The sequence below is a fragment of the Macadamia integrifolia genome, chromosome 8 (assembly GCF_013358625.1).
Source record: "Macadamia integrifolia cultivar HAES 741 chromosome 8, SCU_Mint_v3, whole genome shotgun sequence".
In the NCBI taxonomy this organism is placed as follows: domain Eukaryota; kingdom Viridiplantae; phylum Streptophyta; class Magnoliopsida; order Proteales; family Proteaceae; genus Macadamia; species Macadamia integrifolia.
Window position 1 is genome coordinate 394,676 of NC_056564.1, and position 23,337 is coordinate 418,012.

The following is a 23,337-nucleotide window of genomic DNA, read 5'->3' on the forward strand; positions in this document are numbered from 1 at the left end:
TAATACATTTGAGTGTTCATGTACTTTTTTAAGTAACAAACGTTATTAGGTTTTGGTTTCCACCATACTTCATATATGAGAGAGAGAGAGAGAGAGAGAGAGAGAGAGAGATGTGGGAGGGGGTTGTTGCTACAGGCACATGTTTAGCCTTTTTACCCATCTGTGGGTCAAAGGCTTCAAAACTTTGAGGAGACAAAGGTGGGATGTAGCAGATAGATAGGAAACACCCACACGCGTTAACAATAGCTAGCTAATAATCTCAGAATTTATGTATAAATCAGGGCCACGAGTCTCCAAACTCACATGCCTCTCTGTGTCAATTGACTCAAAGTCCAGTAAATTAGTTCAGTTCTCCAGTGCTAGCAGCTATGGTATTTTATGGTAAGGTATGTCTTCTTCATCACTCCTTTTATAGTTTTTTCCAAACTCTAGCTGTTCATCCATCGATGACATAGCTTTTCTCTTTGAAATTTGGAACTCATCTTCTTAGCAACTTGTTTGAATAGTTCATTCATACTTAATTACCTCCTCTTTGTTTTGTTGTTTTATCCTTTCAGATGCTAGCTATCCATCTTGCTTTTGCATGCTAGACTCCATGATCTATAAGCTAATTAAGGGAGGAAGATTTATTGGTGAGTGATTTCCATGTTATATCCTTGCCAAGTATACAGTCTTCTGCTGATATCCACCTCTATTTCATTGTCTGTTCGACCTTGAACTACCCTAAATAATCAAACCCTAACTAGTAATCCCAATCATCTAACATGTTTTCTGACAACGACGACGACGACAACGATCAGATCAAATTGAACTCTTCTTCTGATTCCATGTGTGTCTGTTATAAATTTCATCTAGATATCCCTGTCTTTCATGGCCTCGCTCAATCTGTATACATATATTCTTGTATGCTTATGACTAACTAAACAGTGGTGCAATGAAAAGGTAATAGAAAGAAGGGGTTGAGTAGGAAGGAAGAAAATATATAGTGGAAGCTTCAGAGGGTATTGCAGTGTAACTGTAATGGAGTTGTCCCTTTGAGCGTTAATGGTAGACGACGGAGGAAAAGCTAAAGGACCATTAACTAATCCTAGGAGTAGTTACTGTTGTTTAATTGATGAGGACAAAAGATATCAATGGGAAGCAGTTCATAGTACACTTGTTAAAGCCGTAAATGATAATGCATAGATAGGTAATACATAGGACCACAGACCAGTTCCAACCTCTCGATGCTCCCACCACCACATCCAAGTAAAAGGAAGAAAACAAAGTAAATGTTCAGGGAAGGCCCACCATAACCAGAAGTAGGAATGCAGAAACTTCTTGAAGAGAGAGAGAGAGAGAGAGAGAGAGTTTGTGGCTCTGTGGTTCTGTAGTGTTGAATCTCTCTGGATATAGATACATATGAGTTGGCAAATTTATTAAGATCAAATCTATCGTATGGGAAGTGGAAACAGACGTACACCTGAAGTAGATAGAGTGAATGAGAGGAAGGCAGGCTCTTAGTGAATTTTATCGAGCTACGAGTCAAGGAAAAGTTACCTTGAAGTAGATAGAGTGGATGCAGATGTAGTGTATATAGTATATACCTACCTCCTCCATCTCATGATTCCCAACAAGCTCCAGCCCTTAACAAAAAAAAAAAAAAGGGTTTCCAGAACGGCACGTTGAGGTTAACCTCATGATCCTAGGTTTGATTATGTGTTTCCCCATCCCCGAACGGTCTTGATGCCACATGATGAATGGATTTTTGTTCATCATGGCCTCAGAAAAAATCGGTTAAAAAAATAAAAAAGAAATGAGTTCTCTTTCACCTATGATTACTTAGCTCTGGCCCTTACAATACGGAGTCGATAATCTCCTGTCTGTTGTTTTCGATATCCATCTCAATACATCTCATGGATATTCATGTAGTTAACTATAATCTTAGGTAGTCCTTAAATTTTTCAATGCCTTGTTTTGTCACTTGGCATATTAAGATGGAGTTGAAACTTGACATATGAACATAAAACTTTTTTTTTTTTTGGGATGGAGGGATGCACGAAGAAAATGGTAAAAATATTCATTCACGTTTGGAAGGCATTTACCATTTACCACCAAAAGATATAATCACCATCTAATCAGCAGGTAAAACATGGCAGCATTAAGCACATCAACCGCCATTAAATTTTGTTGTGAAAAGATATCAGTATTTATAACTGAATATAAATGGAGAGACAGGATTTTTTTATTTGAGAGTCCTAAAACACAGGAGTTTTCCTGTTCACTACTTACTTTTGGATCACTTTGAAAGCCGAAGAGGGAGAAAATTTTGAAAGACTTTTAATACATATGTCGTATGTTTTGGCTTATATATTTTTTTCAATCCAACTATTGTTGGCATCAATATCAAACATACCAAAGGACCAAAATACCTTAACTGCCATAAAAAGAATGACTTAAAGGGGAAAATGACAAAAGATATTTTAGTCACTTAACCCCTAAAAATAGTGACGACAGGATAGAAATAACTAATGGGTAAACTAGTCTATCTTTTGCATTATTTATGGTTCTATCTCCTCTCTCCTCTATTATAACTCTTTTAGGAACCTAAAAATAAAATCCAAAAACTTATTGATAGCAAGATAGAAGTTTATTTTTATTTTATTATTATTATTATTTTCTTTAAACCCTTTCATCCCCCACCACACCCAAAAAAAAGATTAGTATTTGCTGAAAACTTTTATTTTTTTGGTAAAATATTTGCTGATAACTTGATATGTACTTTATTCTCTCCCACTATCTTAGCAGACACAATAATGTCTATTTCTGCTCTTAATTTATAAATAAATATATTTTAATTTCTAAATCTAGTTGTAAGATTACATTACAGTGAAAAAATGACTATTCAACTAGGATCATTCATTTTTTTGGTGTAATTCGGATCATTCCTTTGAACTAAGAAAGATAGGAGTCCAAATAATTTTGCCAGTATTGATGATGATGATAAATTAATCAATTGAAAATTTTGATTTCTTTTAATGATTTCTGCCAAATTTTCCCTCTTGTTTGAGGTTGTTTGAAGGATTTTTGGGGAATATTGTAATATTATTCGTAATTTGTAGGCAATAATGATGATTGAAATTTTAAGAATTTTATTTTATATTTGGTAGAAATTTGTTAAGAGTTTTATTACTTACATGAATTCAACGAAAAAAATGCATAGACTATAATACTTTATACAAATTGCTATCATATCTAATTTTTCAATTTGTATGCAAACATGTTATAAGTTTACATTTGGGATTAGGTTTTCTAGCAGTCCATGTAACCAAGCTATATTCAGTTGCCTACTTCTGTTACGACAGATGGATTGAGTTAGATTTTTGTGGGAGGGCAGAACCCAAGGTCCGCTGCTCACATCTTTTAGTCTAAATGGAGTTTGCAAATGTAATGAAAACATCATGGAAATATCTAGGAATATAACATGGATGCACATAATTACTGAGGAAGTTCATGGATATACTAACGAAGGTGATATTACTGGAGTAAATGATTGAATTTGGATCTAAAATTTGACATGTGACCGACTTATCTAGGAGTCTCAACTATGGACCATTTGATCTTTCCACATGGTGGAATTAGGTGTCTCAACTGGACCCTATACTTGACCTTCCGGCCAAGGAAACTTATTTTAGAAAATGATGGAATTCAATTTTATCGCATATCAATTGTTTAAGGTCGAATAGACAATGAACTTGAGGTATAAGTAAGGACTGTGTACTTGTCAAGGCTTTGCATGGACATCAATGACACCCTATATGCAAATCATGCCATTATATGATGCTTCAAATGACAATCAATGAAGAAGAAATTGGAGGCAATTGGAGGCATAAGTTGTATCCTCTTAAGTGCCCCAGTCCCTTTAGTGTTCATCGGACGACTGGCAACATCTGGATATTACACCCCAAGTGGTTCTCAACTATTAGATATGCACCAGAGGAAGCTGACACACTTGAGAGGATCCCATTAGTTGGAGGTTTCAGGTAGGATCAATGCACTGTCATTATTTCAGTCGATACTTTACATCTCACTAGGTTTAATGGCTCATGCATAGCTGTTCATGCATGCTTGTGGATGCAGCTAGTGATGTTCAGTATCATCATCCATTGCCAGTTGTATTCTCACAACACACCAATTTATCTATTGAAAAGATCGATCTTTGAGACAATGAAAGCAAGCGTTTCAAAGTCCACATACAAATGGGTCAACCTCATGTGTGGCTAACTTGAGTCGATTAAATTTTGATTAGTTTTAGGTACAACTGTTCCAATTGCTTACAATTATTTTGGATGCTATATCTTAGGCTATGTATGTCTGAATTAAATGATTTAAAAGATATTATTTTTCAAGTATTCCACATAGATTACTTGGCAAGAAATTCAGGGAAAATATGCTAGTTAATAGAGTCTACCTCCAATGTTTTTTTTTTTTGGTGGAGTGATTTGTAAATGTATAACCGCAATGAAATATTCTCCCAATTAAAAGGATAATGAACTCATTTCCATGTCAAATTTTAAAATGACGGAATATATTATTTATAGAAACGGGCAGACTCTAGGATCAAACAACCATGTTTCACCATGATTTACCATCTAGTGTCGATTTAGTCATTTTATTTGAACAATCACTAGCATTGTCAAGAATGCAAGGAAACCCCTATGTTTATGAATAGAACTACCCCTTGGTCCTAAAGAGATACTAATTATCATCAGGCTAACAATATAAGATGTTTATTGACGATAGACGGGATATGTGTTTCTGATCATATTATATTAGTGTTTGTTAAAAAAAAAAAAAAAAAAAAAGGAAAAGAAAAAAAAGTCAAGTTTGACTTCTTAATTACAAATTTAAATCAAACTCACGGGAAAAATACAACGTTGCACTTCAAGTTGTTTCCATTTTCATTATTTTCATATTTTAGGCCATATAATATGAAGAAAAAAAAAAAAAAAGCGTCTCCACCCATTGATTTGAAATACACTATTATCTTGATGAAAGTTCTAGTTTTTTTTTTCTTATCCATTTATCAAGGGAACAGGCCCCCAATGGCCGGATCAAAGCAAGGTTCATTTCTTTATTTGATATATTCAATATCCTTCATGTAAGCTTTAATTGTAGTAACTAGTAAGAGTATTTTCATTGTTTTTTTAGGATATTTGGCAGGTTTTTATTTTATTTTATTTTATATATATATATATATATATATATATTTTAATCAAGATGAACATTTTGCTGCTAAAGATTTAGGATTTTATATTACGAAACTTGGTATTTTGTTATCAAACTCAGTATTCACCTTATTTTAGAGAGAGAGAGAGAACCTTTACTCCTTGATCATAAAACAATAGCTTAATCAATTCCTCTGTCATATACAATCCTATAATTTATTGGTTGATTCCTCTCTATAGTGTGGCCCCTGTGGGACCCTTGTGGGTCTTTTCTTGTCTCCTTGTGGGGTTTTGTAACTTTAAACATAACTCTAAGATGATATAAAGAAAAGAATGGAAAAATAAGAATAAATAATTACACGATGTACACAGATTTATGTGATTCAACTAGATTTACATGGTTTGATCAGATTTGCTTACGTTCATAGTAAATTAATATCATGTTTTATTATCAATGGAGAATAGGGTTGTAGTGTTTGTCCTAACACCTCTCAAATTACTTACAAAGAAAGAAATCGCATTACAAATATATAACGACATCCTATATAAAAAATTCATTAAAATATCCATATCGTCTGTTGGAATCAACCCACTTTGCCACATATGGAATTCAAGACACGTACCTACAACAGTAACCCCTCAATGGGGACTTTGCCCAAAAAAAAAGAAAAAAATCCCTCTCTACAATGAAATTCATTAGCAGAAGTTAGGGCTCTATGTTACAAGCTGATCTAGACCTTGCATTTTATGTTAATTTTCAACCCAAATAATGCATCCCTATCACTTTAATCTTTTAAGCTATGAAGAAAATCCTAGGTACATCCAAACTGATGGGGACCTTGCCCAAAAAAAAAAAGGAAAAAATCCCTCTCTACAACGAAATTCATTAGCAGAAGTTAGGGCTCTATGTTACAAGCTGGTCTAGACCTTGCATTTTATGTTAATTTTCAGCCCAAATAATGCATCCCTATCACTTTAATCTTTTTAGGCTATGAAGCAAATCCTAGGTACATCCAAAATGAAGATTATTTCTCAAAGTTTCTTCCTTTAACAATCTTTCTTCATTTTTCTTCCTAAATTATTGTTGATTGGACTATATATAGTACGTCCTAACTTGACAATTCATCAAAAAACTGTGAGGAACACCCAACCTTGTTTCTCTTGTGGTTGAGTGTTAATTGTACATGGCCTGAAACTAATTTAAAATGATGGTTAACCACTATTTTTTCCTTTTTCTTTCAACGCTGATGTGCTTGCCTTTCTACGTCGTACCTCGTAACTTCCTTAGGCCTTAGCCTCATTTTACTATACGTTATGTAGGGAAACAGTGTTAGAACAGAGAAACTTTAAAGTGGAGATGAATGCAACGTTTGAACTACCCTCAAATCCTAGACTGCCACAATGCTCCTTCACCCTAGTGTCTATCCTTCTACGAAGGCTGATCCATTTCATTACTAAATGAGACGATTCTAGGAGTTTATTTTGGGATTGATTATTATATGGGATGATGGTTTGGTACGAATTTCTTGATGGATTCACTACCAAAAAACTAATAAGGAACTGTTTGTAACTTAGGACTTGTCCATCTTACTCAATGGAAAGAAATCATTGTCTAGTCACATGGCCCCTGCATCAACGTGGACGGTTCTAAGATAGACCTCTAGGACCAAAATTAATAAGAAACTGTATCAATCATCCAAAACTGATCCGTTTGACACCCTTACCCAAATGGTCCCCTACCTCTCTCACTGAAAGGTTTTAAAAGGTAGGCAAGGCAGGCTTGAAAGGAAAGTAGCCAGGGAAAGGGATGAGTCCAGTATTTATTTGACTTCCCTAACTAAAAACTTCCCTTAATCCCTTATCAATAAGCAGTCAACTAGGGATCAAATGCTAGTCCACAGTCCACACTGGCAGGCCCAACTGGACTCGACTAGTTAAAGCCCAACATCAGAGCAGCCAATTAGGAAATGAGTCGATGTTGGGTCTAGCCCAATTATAGATCGGTTGGTAATGGTGTTTGGTTGTAGCTATTGTTTTATGGTTGTCCTTGTTGACAACCCTGTCATGTGGCAGTCATAACGTGGCCAATTTTGGTGACATGGCTAGAAATGATGATGTGTCATTATCCAATGTTATTGATGAGATAACAGTGCCGCATGGTATGCATGGAGTAGTTTGATACATTCTTAGTAGGTGGTACGAGTTTTCGGATCAAAATTGATAAAATTAACCTATTTACGCTTGGGGGTATTTTCAATAGTGAAAATGACATTTTTAGAAGACTGTTTCTTCATGAAAAAGATAGATTGTAATTTATAGTCCAGTGCATCTGATTTCGTCGCATTCCGATACCTTATGAAGAAGTTATGGCATTTGTGGCAGTCGAGGGTAATTTTGGTATTGAAGATGAATTTTTTAAAAGAAGTGTTCTCCATGTAACGGTACGAAAAAAATCCAATCATTCCAACGATTCTAATTTCATCGCGTTCCGATTTTGTATGAGGAAGATGCATCATTGAAAAGGTCTAGGGGTATTTTGGTCTTTCATATGGCCAAGTCAGATGATCGGATATTCTAGAAAGTCGTAGAGTGTCCAGTCACGATTTCAACACACTTCATTTGATCTCAATCGGATATCGTATGAAAAATTTACATGTGTTTCTATGAAGCCGATTTGGAAATCCAAACCGAAAAATCAACAGATATGCTCTCGGTGTTGGGTGGATTTTTAAAATTTTAATTTTGAAATTTCAGGGGATTTTATGTAATTTTAAGATTTTAAAGGTCTAAATTTCTAGGGATCTTTGAGCACTGAAATATATGGAGGCAGGGGCTTGATTGTAATCAAAATGAGTATAAGGTTATAGAATGAATGGCTCAGATGAAGCCACCGGGCCTTATTCCAATCCAAAGGTTACTGAGCCTAGGCACTGAAGTGACGGACCAGATGACATCGCAAGATCATCCATTGGTTATGTGCATATGTCTTTGATGCTCTGGCGCTACACCTGATCAAGTATGCTATAGTGTTACGCATGTGCAAAAAGGAATGCAGGTAGATGCCATTTACTTTGATCTCATGAGATCTATTTTAAAGCAGATCTAAAGATCTTGATCCAACAACTGTAAGTCATTTTAGCCTTCATGAGAGAGAGCTGACAACCACTGTATATTGCGTTGACGTAGCCAATTCGGCGTCGACAACGAATCTGACGATGTTAGTGCATGTGTCACGCTGACGTCATCTTTGACTTGTGAGATTCAAATCATGTGGTTTAGATCTATTATCCATTGGTTTAATCGGATGGCTAGGATTAAAGGATGATTTGATCCTTGATTTACGGTCAGATCTGCACCTCTGTTGCACGCACCACCGGTGTAGCCTACGCCACTCCTATAAAGATTCCATTTCAGGCTATCTCATTGCTTCAACTTCAAATTATCATATCTCCCTCATTTCAACTCCAATTTGGGTGAACCAAATTGTACATTCTTCACATCTCTGAGCTATACATAGTGGAAGAGAGAAACAAGGGTTTTAAAAACTACAAGGCCACAGTTTTGGTGTGTGAATCTCCTCCCTCCATTGTTGATCATTGAAAAACTTGAAGGCTTCATGTGAGTTGTTTTACACTCCATTAATAGTGGTTTAGAAGGATAGTTGAGTGGTATTAATGGTATCTTATCTCTAAGCCAAGGGAAGAAGAAGAATGAAGAGAGGAGCTTCCTCCTTTGTTGGTAGAACTATGAATGAGTTTTGTTGCTTAATGGGAGTTTTGTTTATTCTAGTAATGAGGGTTTGAGGAAGTGGTTAATGTGTGTTGATGATACATTGATTCAAATCCAAAGCGGAAGAGAAGAAACCAAATCAGGGTTTGCTTGTGGTTACTTTGAAAAGCAAGAAACCAAAGGGGGGAGAAGGTGTGAACACCAAGCTTGTTAGTGCAAATTCTCAGTCATCCTAGGCAACCAGTTGTGAGATTCCCTAACTTTGATTTTCATTATATACATGTATGTATACTAGGGTTTGTTGTGGATGAACTGTAAGCATGCTAGCTAGTTGTGGATGTATATGCTAGGTAGGGCTTGACCGTAGGGCATTGATATAAGTCCAAATTTACTGTATTCTTTATTGAGTGCTTAGTGGGTACTAATTACTAGGGGTGGGTGCTTCCGTGTTGTAGGTGCTACACATTATACCAGCATTGCGAGTACCATCTCAGCTTCGGCTTGAGAAACTTAAGTGTGGGTGCTCCCGACCATGGGTGCAGTCAAAAGTAGTGTATTGAATAGGTACGAAACCTTTACGGGCACTACTTGAAGGATGTAGGCAATTTGTCGAACTTCGTAAAATCCTATGTTGTGGGTGTGCTTCTTATTTGTATTATATATATATTGAAGTGCGTGGAATCCCGAATGTGTGTGTATACTTGAAAGTGCCTAAGAGAGACTGAGTATGTATACGATTGTGTGCAAACAAGACAAGTATAGGGATAGGTGTATCAGGATTTTTTGTGTTAGATATCGAACAAGTTTTAGGGATCGACATTAGACTCACTGATTCACCCCCCCTCTCAGTGACTGCTAGGTTACAATAATTGGTATCAGAGCCGATACTTAGTGACAGTTTGATCAACAGCTGAGTGATCCAGAGATAGAGGCAGTGCCAGTGACAGTATGGCAGGTGAAGGTTATTCAGGACATGCACCAAAGTTTGATGGATCAGATTTTATCTTGTGAAAGAGGAAAATGCAGTCGTACTTAGTTCACTAGATTATGATGTTTGGGCATCAGTTCTGATTGGATACAAAGAATCTGAAGGAGGTCCGGTTAACAATGAAGCTAAGAAGGCTTATTGTCATAATCGGAAGACTGTGAATATAATATTCTCAGCATTAGATAACAGTGTGATAGCTAAGGTAATGGATTGTGACTCAGCCAAGGACATCTGGGGAAGACTGAAGAGCATTTATGAAAGATATGAAAAGATAAGGAAAGCAAAGCTTAGACCTTCAGAGGCCAGTTTGAAAGTCTACTAATGCAAGAGAGAGAGAATATTGACACCTATATGACCAGGATAAATGAAGTGGTCAACTCTATTAGGGGTTTGAGAGCCAATCTAGAGGATTCAATTGTTTGTCAAAAAATCCTGAGATTTTTATTGTCCAAGTATGACTCCAAGGTGTCAGCTATTGAAGAGGCAAAGGACCTTGACACTATCACTTTTGATTAAGTGTATGGCACTTTCACAGCTCTTGAAATGAGGTGAAAAAATGGCAAGTCGACTGACAAACAAGCTGCTCTTAAGGCAATGAAAAACTTGAAAATCAAAGAGAAGAAGAAGCAACCTGTGGAGGATACTGATGAGAGTGAAGATGAGGTTACATCTCATTTTACTAGGAAGTTGAAAAGGAGAATAGGAAAATATAAGGACAAGTTGCCTTTCAAATGCTTTAACTGTGGAAGGGTTAGACATTTTGTAGCCAAGTGTCCTAATCAAGGAAAAATAGAAAGTGATGAAGATGAAAGTGAAAAAAAAAAGTCATTTCAAGGGAAAGAAAAAGTTCTTCTCAAACAGATACAAGAAAGGCAAGGATAAGAAGAAAAGTTTGGTTCATAAGAAATGCAATGACACATCAGATGAAGAATCTGAAGAATCATCTAATGATGAAGTTGATGAGGCTATGTTCATGGTCTCAATAGATGTGGAAGAAAACAAAAAAGATTTTACAGAAGAAGAAGAAGAAGATGAAAAATCACATCTAGATGCTGAACTCACAGTTGCCCTTAAAGAGCTTAAAAGAGAAAGGAAAAAAGTGAAAAATGTCACTCAAGACCTTAAAGGGTAAGAAAAAGTAGTTTTTGAATTGAGAGATCAAGCCAACAAGTCAAGGAAGACCTCAGATGATCTTGAGTATCAACTCTCACAGAAGACCATTGACTGCAACACTCTTGAGTTAGAGAAAGTGGCTTTGAAAGTACAACTAGAGGAACAAGCTGAGATTCTTACATAATTTGATGGTTATGCAGATGAGTTAGCCTTATTAAAGGCTAAGGTTGAAGACTATGGAGGAACTGAGATTGAAAGAGAACACTTAGAAAATGAAGATGTTGAAAATGACTCTACTCCAAAAGAGAATCCTAGCAGTAAGAAGCTTAATGACATCATTAATGCTCAAAGATCGGCTCACATCAAATTTGGGCTTGGATTTATTGGGGAATCTTTCAAAAATACTAAGGCAACTGCCAAGGGAACAGTACATAATCCTATCAAAGTTAATGACAAGAATGCTCAAAGAGGGAAGGCACATGTTTCTACTGCTGACAATGTCAAGAGAGCAGTACAAAAAGATAAAGTATAGACTGGTTCAATCAGAAGGAAAAATACATCTATATTCCATAAGACTAACTATCCTAGACAACCACAGTTGGCAAGGCCAAGTAGGAGAGTAGAGAGCTATGGATACAGTTAAGGTCATCAACAGAGACCTAGAGCATTTGACAATTTCAGAGCTCCTTACAGATGGCAGATGGAACCTGTGATGCAGAGGCACACCTTTCATAGTTATTGTTACAAATGCAACACTTTTGGAGACAAGATCTCAGATTGTAAGTTTAACTTTGGTGATGAGCACATTTATGTGTGAAATCTAAGTAGAAAAGCATGTATTTATACATATTTAAAGAGCTACCTTGGGTTTTACTCTCTTTTTGTAGGTTTTGTATTTTAAAGACCTTAAGCATTATCTGGCATAATATCTCTCCAACAACAACTACCTAGTATAGTTTGTGAGCTATAATGTGCAAAATTTCCTTGCTCACTAGGAGGGCTCAAGTTCAAATCTTATGATTGTCTTTTTTTTGGAGAATTTTATTAAAGATTTCTTACTTTTCACTCACTGAAAATCGTGGGAGGGGTTTTTTGGTAAGAAGAGAAAAAGAAAAAGGAAAAAAAATAGGGAGAAATAAATCTTGTACAAATCTTCTCTCTCCTCCATATTATCACCAGAAGATTGTCCAAATCACACAAAGTAAGAAGGAAAATCGTCCAAAAGAAAAAAAAAAATTGGCCAACAAGGGTTGTGTGCAAGAATTTAAGAGAGGGAGAAAAAGAAGAGAAAAACAAATAAAAAAAATAGAAAAAATAAAAAAAATTATAGGAAATTTCTCCAAGTTTATTTCTCTCTTCTCTCTCCTCCACCTTTGCACTTTTGGTCTCAAAAGATCTCACCTACCAATTGTGGGTTTCTTCATTTTAGGAAAGATAAATTTGTTATCCTACCTTTCCATTCCCTATAAATACAACTGATGTAAGAGGAGGGGGGGCACTTCATTTCTCTTCTAGGTGTTTTTTTAGTTGCTCTCTCTCTCTCTCTCTCTAGTTTTAGTTCTTCTTTGTTTTTGCTTTAATCACTTTTGTAATAGCTTTTTTATTTCAATTATTGCAAGCACTCTTTTATTTTTATTCAACCTTTTATGTTTATGATTTATGCAATTGAGTTGTAATTTTTAAGTTATAGTTCTAGGTGACAAGATCACGAGCCGTGGAGCATCTCTTTTTCAAGTTTAGTTTTTTTTTTTAAGATTTGTTTTCTTCAGGCCTAGAAATTTCAGATTTGTTTAATTCCAGATCTGATTTTTAGGGTTGGCAGTATCTCAAATCAGCCAAGCTTTCAAGTTCAAGCATTGATTCAAGTAGGTAGGTTTCTTCAATAGTTTTCTCTCATTCCCTTTTCTGACTACTCTTTTTTTCTTAATTTAGGATTTTAATTTCAGCTGTTACATTATTGCTTTCCCTTTTCCCAAAGGTTTATGGCTAGTGTATGTGTTAGCTTTGCCCCTCCTAGCCATAGAACCATCATTTTATTATTTTTATTTTAATTGCCTCCCTTTCCCTAAAGCCAAGTAGAGTAACCTTTGTAAGAGTGACTCTCTAGTCAAGTAGGGAAGCTCATATTATGATGCATCACTCGGGCTAAGTAGAGAAACCTACTTGTGAGCTACTCTCTAGCTTTATCCCTTTTCTTTTACTTTATTTTTATTTCAGTATTTTTTTCCTTCATTGCTTTTTAATTACGTGTGTTGTTTATTTTTAGTTATTTATTTATTTAATTTTAATTGCGTGGCTTACATATTTAAATTCTTAGATGACGAATGGGTAGGACGTTATTTTAGATACATATATTTAGGACGGTAGTTAGAATTAGATCACAACCATTAATCAATTCACTTTAGCATTATTAAAAGAAGCCAAAAATAAAGTGGCTACTCTCCCTGTGTTTGACCCGTAGCTACACTGATCCGTACACTTGCGGTTACATTTTAAATCTTAAACAATTGATCCAAGGAGTTATATGGATAGAAATCTTTTTGCACCCCTTATAGAGGAAACAGTTGAATATTACAGATGCAACAACCTTAGAGATATTGCAAGGAATTATAGAACTTGTTGTAACCCGACAGTCACTGAAAGGGGGGTGAATCAATGAGTCTAATTTCAATCCCCAAAACTTGTCCGATATCTGACATGAAAAATCCGGATACACCTGTCCCTATACCTATTCCTATTTGCACATAGTCGTATGCACACTCAACCTCTCATTGGCACTTCCAAGTGTACACATCTATTCGGCATTCCACGCACTTCAATATATATATATATACTGTAAACAAGAAGCACACCCATAACATAGGGCTCTTACGAGGTTCGGTAATTTGACTACATCTCCGGAGTAGTGCCCTTAAAGGCTTCGTACCTACTCAATACACTACCTTTGACTGCACCCACAGTCGGGAGCACCCACACCCAATTTTTTTAAGCCAAAACTGATATGGCACTCACAGTGCCGGTATATTGTGTAGCACCCACTCCCGATGATTGACACCCACTAAGCACTCAATAAAGAATACAATAAATTTAGGTTTATATCAATGTCCTACAGTTAAGCCTTGCCTAGTAAATACATCCACAACTAGCTAGCATGCTTACAATTTATCCACAACTAACCTAGCATGTAAACATTCATCCACAACTAACCCTAATATATATACATATTATCATATATGAATAAAATATAAATTCTAGGGTTGAAAAATCTCACAACCCTTGTCTGGTATTAGCAGAGTTGTCTCAGGGCATAGTCTCTACACACTGGAATCCTCAACTCCCCTCTAGAGTAGGAGACTTGAATCTTCAAGCAAGCTCAACATGGCCATGGTATCTCACAAGTCTTCTCCCTTGTCCTCTTGCACTTTAAAGCACAAATAGAAAAGCCCTCTCTTCTTTTCTCTTTTCTCTTGGCTTTTGATCAATGAAACATCAAGGACACTCAACTACCTTCTCAAGCCCACTTTAATGGAGTAAAGACACTTTCCATCAAGTAATAAACCTCATTCAATGATCAACCATTAAGAGAAAAAATTCTCTTGCTAAATTCATAGCCTTTCTTCACACAAAACTCATTTTTCTTGCTTCTATAGTGTAGAGCACAGAATGAAGAATCTACAATTTGGTTCACCCAAATCAGAGTTAAAATGAGGGAGATATGGCAATTTGAAGTTAGAGCAATTAGATAGCCTGAAATGAAATTTTCGTAAGAGTGGCCTCGGCTATGCATGCGGCGCATGCAACAGGGGCACAAATCTGGCTGTAGATCTCATAAATGAGAATCTCTTAATCTGAGCCATCCGATTAAACCAATGGACAAACAATCGGAGCCACACGATTTGAATCTTGATGACATCATGCTAACCGCTGCGTCAGCTCCTACGTCAACAGTCAGGCACATTGTCGATGCGCCATTGGCTATGTCAACACAATGTACGGTATGCTATCGACTTTCTCTCATAAAGTTGAAATGAATTTCAACCATTGGATTGGCTTCAGTTGAACCAGATCTGATCAGATCTAAGAAAAGAGAATCAGGTATGGTGCACCATGCACATGCGCCACACTCTAGCTACACCTAATCCAGTGAAGTGCCAATCCATTATATCTAATACACTCCACCAATGAGAAGCCTCGGGTAAGCATCTTTAACGTAAGCTCTTACATGAAATGTCAGATCTGAATCTGATCGACGTGGCTTAATCTGAGCCGTGTATTAAGGATCCCTATGATTCTCTTATATACACATAAGCCCCTGCCTTCATATTTTCAGTGCTAAATACCCCTTATCAACTAAGACCTTCAAAATCTAAAATTTACACAAAGCCCCTGAAATTTTAAAATTAAAATCTAGAAAATCCACCCAACACCGAGAGCATATCTGTCACTTTTCAGTTTCGAATTTCGAATCGATTTCACGAAAATACGTGTAAGTTTTTCATACGATTTTTGATCGAGACAAAATGAAGTGTGTTGGAACCATGATTAGACGTTCTACAACTTTTCAGAAGATCCGATCATTTGACTTAGCTATATAAAAAGACCAAAATATGCCTAGACCTTTCCAATGATGCATCTTCCTCATACAAAATCAAAATACGATGAAATCAGATCCGTTGGAAAGATCATATTTTTTTCGTATCGTTACATAGAGAAAACTTCTTTTTAAAAATTCATCTTTAATACCAAAATTTCTCCTGAATGCCATAAATGTCTTTACTTTTTCATAAAGTATCGGAACATAATGAAATCGAATGCACTGAACTAGATAAATTACAATCTATCTTTTTCATGGAGAAATGGTCTTCCAAAAATATCTTTTTCAGTGCTAAAAATGCCCACAAGCATAAATAGACTAATTTTATCAATTTTGACCAAAAAATCCACACCACCTACCTTAGACAAATCAAACCACTCCATGCACACAATGTGCCTATGTTATCTCATCGGTGACATTGAACGTTGCCATATCGTCACTTTCGGCCACATCACCCGAACTAGCCACATCATCACCGTCATGTGGCCGGGTTGCCAACAAGGACAACCATACAATAATAGAACTGTGTTTTCCCTACAAAGATAGGAGAACAAAGATGAGAAGAGAGTATTCAAAAACTCAAAAGATGATGAGATGGAGAGACAGTTTTCAAGACAGAAAAAAGCAAAGAAATCTCAATCTGTCAAGAAATTCTGGGTTCAGAGAGAGAGTAAAAAATGAAGATGTAACAGCATTTGTTATTCAAAGAGCTTTTAAGCCTCAAGGAGACTCTACTCCATGAATTCTTGATAATGGTTACTCAAGCCACATGACAAGAGATAAGAAAAGGTTTGAACAATTACATGACTTTGAAGGTGGATCTATGAAATTTGATAACAATAATGGTAACAAAATTATAGGGAAGGGGTCCATAAGTCTGAACCATGGGAAGGTGAAATCCCTTAATGTCTTGTATGTTGAAGGGCTCAAACATTAGTAAAATTTATGACAAAGGGCATGAAGTAACTTTCACTAGTAAAGGGTGTGAGATAAGAAGATCAAACAGTGAAAATGTTGTGGCTACTGGATAGAGAACTTCAGGTAACCTGTACACCTTAACAGAGTTAGAGAAAGATTCTTACATGGTCAGCATAGATGAGGAGCCATGGCTATAGCACAGAAGACTTGGACATATTGGTCTCAAGAGCCTTACCAAAATTTCATGGAAGAAGGCAGTGAGAGATGTTCCTGAGTTGAAGAAACTCACCAATCCTATATGTGCATCTTGTCAGAAGGGAAAGCAAACCAGAATCTCCTACAAGTCTAAGGAGTACTATTCTAGCTCACCATTGGAGTTGATTCATACAGACCTATGTGATCCTATGAGGACACCTAGCACCTCAGGAGAGAGATACATCATGTTGTTTGTTGAGGATCATTCAAGAATGGTGTAGGTGATGTTCTTGAAACATAAGTCAGAAGCTTTAAAAAGATTTAAGATCTTTAAAAAGTAAGTTGAGAATCAGACAGGGAAGAAAATAAAGTGTCTAAGATCTGACAGAGGAGGTGAGTATAGTTGGGATGATTTTGAAGGATACTGCTATGAGCATGGTATCAGGAAACAAACTTCAGCTCTAAGAACACCCCAGTAGAACAGTGTTGCAGATAGAAAGATAGAATAGTGCAGGACATGGCTAGAACAATGTTGGCAGAGAATGACATGGGCAAGAAGTTCTGAAAAGAGGTAGTTCTAACTGCAATGTACATCCATAATAGATGTATGTTGAGACCTCATGAAAGCAAAACTCCATATGAAATCTGGTTTGGTAGAAGGCCTCCAGCAAGACACTTTAAGGTCTTTGGGAGCAAATGTTATATCAAGAACACAAACCAAGATTTGGGTAAGTTTGATGATAGAGCTGATGAGGGTATATTTCTAGGCTATTCTACTTCAAGTAAGGCCTATAGATGCTACAATGACAGACTTAAAAAAATTATAAAGAGTGTTGATATCACAATTGATGAAAAAATAGATATTCCTTCTGGCTCAGGAAATGAACTTTCAAAATTTGAAGATCTTGATGACGAGAATGACCTGGTTAATAGTAGACCCAAAAATAAAGATGAGGTTGATGTTGAACAAGCTGAGGTATATTTAGATGAGCAAAGGAGATACAACAGAGTTGATCAACAGGGAATAGATGAGTTAATCATTAGTAACCCCACTGTAGGTGTTTAGATTAGAAAAATAAAGACCAACACTTACTCTCTTCTTTCAAAGATTAAACCAAAAACTATTGATGAGGCAAGCAATGATGAGAGTTGGATGAAGGCCATGAATGACAAACTTGGTCAAATAAAGAGGAATCACACTTGGGATCTAGTCCCTAGGCCAGTTGACAAGAATGTGATTAGTACTAAATGGTTTAGAAACAAACTCAATGGAGATGGTCAAGTGGTGAGAAACAAAGTAAGACTTGTATGCAAGGGGAACGCTCAAGTGAAAGGCATTGATTTTGAGGAAACTTTTGCTCCAATGGCAAGACTCAAGGCTATCAGAATGTTCTTAGCTTTGTCAGTGTACAAGGGGTTCAAGGTCTATCAAATGGATGTCAAATCAGTTTTTCTAAATGGAAACTTAGAAAATGAGGTTTATATAGAGCAGCCTGATGGGTTTCATCTTGTGTGCAGATTGAAGAAGGCATTTTATGGTTTGAAACAAACTCCAAGGGCATAATACTCCAGATTAGACTCTTACTTGTGCAAGTTGGGTTTTAAGGAAGACTTAGTGGATAGTAATCTCTATATCAAAACTGAAGAAAATAGTCAACTTATGTGGTTATGTATGTAGATGACATCATCTTTGGGGGTCACAAAGATGAGTTGTGCAGAGATTTTACAATGAGGATGCAAGATGAGTTTGAGATGTTCATGTTGGGTGAACTGTCGTTCTTCTTGGGTTTACAAATCAATCAGAAGAAGGAAGGTATCTTCATATCTCAATCCAAGTATGTGAGGGAGATGTTGAAGAGAATCACCATGGAAGATTGCAAGCCAGTTAGTACACCTATGATGATTGGGTGTAAGTTGAGTAAGAAAGATGACTCTCCATCAGTTGACCACAGATCGTATATATCAATGATTAGTAGCCTGTTATATTTGATAGCTAGTAGGTTTGACATCTTACAAGCTATGTTTATGGTGGTCAGATTCCAAAAAGGACCAAAGGAGACACATGTGGCAGTAGCGAAGAGGATTTTCAAATATTTGAAAGGGACTAGTGAGTTTGGGTTATGGTATCCGAAAGTCAAGTGCTTCAGTTTGTCAGCTTTTTCAGATGCAAATTAGGCTAGATGTGTGGATGACAGAAAAAACACAAGTGGTGGTGCATTCTATTTGGGGAGCAACTTGGTTGCATGGCACAGTCAGAAGCAAGAGTCAGTCTCTCTTTCAACTGCAGAGGCAGATTACATTACAGCTATATCTTGTTGTATACAAGTATTGTGGATGAAGCAGATATTGAAAGATTTGAGTGTGGAGGTTGAGTAAGCAATGCCACTATATTGTGACAATACTAATGCTATCAACATCTCCAAGAACCCAGTGATGCATTCTAGAACGTAGCACATTGTTATCCAGTATCATTTCTTGAGAGACAAAGTGATGGAAGGTGAAGTAAGGATGGAGTTTGTTCCCATAGCAGAGCAGGTGGTTGATATCTTCACAAAATCATTTCTTAAAGATCAGTTTGAGTTCCTCAGACAGAAACTAGGAGTGCTAGTTCTTCCTAAGCACTAGGGGCATTGAAAGAGGGGGAGCAAGTTGCTTGATGTTGCTATCCCCATATTGGACTCAAGGGGAATCCATTTGTTTCACCCTTTGTACTTGTTGTCAAAGGGGGAGAGAGTTACTCATCGAAGTTTTGAAGTGTATTAGTGATGAAGTGGTTGCCAACAACTCCAAAGGAGGAGATTATTGTTTTATGGTTGTCCTTGTTTACAACCCGGCCACGTGGTAATGATGACGTGGTCAGTTTAGGTGACATGGTTGGAAATAATGATGTGGCAGCATCCAATGTCATCAATGAGATAATAGAGTCGCATGGTATGCATGGAGTGGTTTGATACATCCTTAGTATGTGGTACGAATTTTCGGATCAAAATTAGTAAAATTTTCCTATTTACGCTTGGAGGCATTTTCGACAATGAAAATAACATTTTTGGAAGACCATTTCTTCATGAAAAAGATAGATTGTAATTTATCTAGTCCAGTGCATCTGATTTCGTCGCATTCTGATACCGTATGAAGAAGTTATAATATTTGTGGCAGTCAAGGGTAATTTCAGTATTGAAGATGAATTTTTTAAAAGAAGTGTTCTCTATGTAACGATACGAAAAAAATATGATCTTTCCAACGGTTCTAATTTCGTTACGTTCCAATTCTGTATGAAGAAGATGCATCATTGGAAAGATCTAGGGGCATTTTGATCTTTTTATATGACTGATTCAGATGATCAGGTCCTTTGAAAAGTCATAGAACGTCTAATCATGGTTCCAACGCACTTCTTTTCATCTCGATCGGATATCGTATAAGAAACTTACATGTGTTTCCGTGAAGCCAGTTTGAAAATCCAAACAAAAAAATCAACAGATATATGCTCTCGGTGTTGGGTGGATTTTCCAGATTTTAATTTTAAAATTTTAGGGGCTTTTGTGTAATTTCAAAATTTTGAAGGTCTGAATTCCTAGGGGTCTTTAAGCACTAAATATATGGAGGCAGGGGTTTGATTGTAATAAAAATGAGTATAGGGTTATAGAATGAATGGCTCAGATGAAGCCACGTAGGCCTTATTCCAATCCAAAGGTTGCTGAGCCTGGGCGTTGAAGTGACGGACCGGATGCCATCACAAGATCATCCATTGGTTATGTGCATATGTCTTGATGCTCTGGCACTACACCTGATCAAGTATGCTATAGTGTTACGCATGTGCAAAAAGGGATGCAGGTAGATGCCATTTACTTTGATCTCATAAGATCTATTTTAAAGCAGATCTAAAGATCTTGATCCAACGGTTGTAAGCCATTTTAGCCTTCATGAGAGAGAGCCAACAACCACTGTATATTGCACTGATGTAGCCAATCCGGCATTGACAACGAATTTGACGATGTCAGCGCCTGCTTCACACTGACGTCATCTTTGACTTGTGAGATTCAAATTGTGTGGTTTAGATCTATTTTCCATTGATTTAATCAGATGGCTAGGATTAAAGGATGATTTGATCCTCGATTTACAACCAGATTTGCGCATCTGTTGCGTGCACCGTCGGTGTAGCCTATGCCACTCCTACGAAGATTCTATTTCAGTCTATCTCATTGCTACAAATTCAAATTGTCATATCTCCCTCATTTCAACTCTGATTTGGATGAACCAAATTGTCGATTCTTCATCTCTCCGAGCTTTACACAGTGGAAGAGAGAAATAAGGGTTTCAAAAACTACAAGGCTACAGTTTTGGAGTGTGAATCTCCTCCCTCCATTGTTGATCATTGAAAAGCTTGAAGGCTTCATGTGAGTTGTTTTACACTCCATTAATAGTGGTTTAGAAGGATAGTTGAGTGGTATTAATGGTATCTTATCTCTAAGCCAAGAAAAGAAGAAGAATGAAGAGAGGAGCTTCCTCCTTTGTTGGTTGAACTATGAATGCGTCTTGTTGCTTAATGGGAGTTTTGTTTATTCTAGTAATAGGGGTTTGAGGAAGTGGTTAATGTGTGTTGATGATACATTGATTCAAATCTAAAGAGGAAGAGAAGAAACCAAATCAAGGTTTGCTTGTGGTTACTTTGAAGAGCAAGAAGCCAAAGGGGAGAGAAGGTGTGAACACCAAGCTTGTCAGTGCAAGTTCCCAACCATCCTAGGCAACCGATTGTGAGATTTCCTAACCTTTGATTTTCATTATATGCATGTATGTATACTAGGGTTAGTTGTTGATGAATTGTATATATGCTAGGTTAGATGTGGATGAACTATAAGCATGCTAGCTAGTTGTGGATGTATATGCTAGGTAGAGCTTGACTATAGGGCATTGATATAAGCCCAAATTTATTGTATTCTTTATTGAGTGTTTAGTGGGTGATCCCGTGTAGTAGGTGTTACACATTGTACTGGCACTGCGAGTGCCATCTCAGCTTCGGCTTGAGAAAATTAGATGTGGGTGTAATTAAAAGTAGTGTATTGAGTAGGTATGAAGCCTTTACGGGCACTACTTCGGAGATGCAGGCAAATTGTCGAACCTCGTAAAAACCCTGTGTTGTGGGTGTGTTTCTTATTTGCATTATATATATATTGAAGTGTGTGGAATGCTAAATGGTGTGCACACTTGGAAGTGCCTATGAGAGGTTGAATGTGCATACGACTGTGTGCAAACAGGGACAGGTAAAGGGACATGTGTATCATGGTTTTCCGTGTCAGATATCAGACAAGTTTTGGGGATCGGAATTAGACTCACTGATTTACCTCCCCTCTCAGTGACTGTCGGGTTACAACAGTAGCCTGATGGACACACAACCGAGACTGATTGACTATATTATTGGACAGTTAACTAACCATTTACGGATCGTTGATAGCCTTTTTACAGCCTGATTTTAGTTTATTATAGCCCATTTAAAGACCGACTATAGCCCGATTACCATTATTCATATTATAGGTACTTTTATTATGAATTATAGTATAATAGAGAATAATTTTCTTTTTACAAATTGAAACTTTTTTTGGTTGATGGACACAAAAGACATGGACCTTGACTTGGCTTCTTGTGTGGCCCACCTAGTAAGGACTTCTTGCACTGCTCAATTATCTACCGTATCATGTTCACATATCAAATTTCAACTAAATAGAGGGGCAACATAGAGCATTGGAAATCAGGACAATAGAAAAGTGTACAGTTGTAATCGGAGTATTAATAGTTATTCATGGATGTAAGGAGATGCATTCCAGTATATGAGAGGATATTTGATCCAATTAGGATCTGAAATTTGACATGTCATCAATCCAGAATAACTACTAATGCTCCAATTACTAATAACAATGTACACATACATGAAAAAATAGCACAGAAGGAAAGAACGAAGAAACTATGAGTGGTTTCTTTGATATCATGTTGGAGGTCCAACCCAAAATCTAAAGCATTAGGTGGAGAGAGAGAGAGATCATCAATTATATGAAACACAGAAGACCCGAACAAACCGATCTAAAACACTCCCAATTCCAATACCAATTGTGATGACATTTAGATACACCCTTGGAGGAAAGATAAATACAAAATATAGAAACGCAATACCTTGTTAGTTGTTACCAGATATAAAAAACTGTGAAAAACCCTGCAAATATCCTATCACCCGCAAAGATTGAGACATCAACTCATCAAAAGGTCCTCGGCCAGTTATTGATCTCCAGAACAAGTAATAAGTGTATCACTCTCCTTTTGAAGAGGTGATTCCGGCCGGTGGTTTCTTTCAGAATCATTAAGTATTTCGCCGGAAAACTCTAACGGACGGCACCGTTCTCCCATCATGATTTTCTTCCTCCAAACTGCTTCATCATCATAATCACCTCCATCATCAACTTTTCTCCAAGAAATCATCTTTGCCATCAAGAGAGCCTTACTGCTAATATTGCTTTTTAGATTCGATAAATGCTTTTGATTTTTCGAATATGAGTTGATCCCTTTGCCTTGGTGTCTTTGCGAGCTTACTCGTTTATGAGAAGCAC

At 36.7% G+C, this 23,337-nt stretch overlaps 1 long non-coding RNA gene across 1 annotated transcript; it reads left to right on the forward strand.

Annotated features, from left to right (window-relative positions):
• The first annotated feature begins 213 nt into the window (after window positions 1–213).
• Window positions 214–4,400, forward strand: LOC122086049. The gene is made up of 3 exons (XR_006142318.1): window positions 214–386; window positions 558–4,022; window positions 4,120–4,400. It is a non-coding gene; the product is annotated as an uncharacterized LOC122086049 (long non-coding RNA).
• The last annotated feature ends 18,937 nt before the right edge of the window (window positions 4,401–23,337 follow it).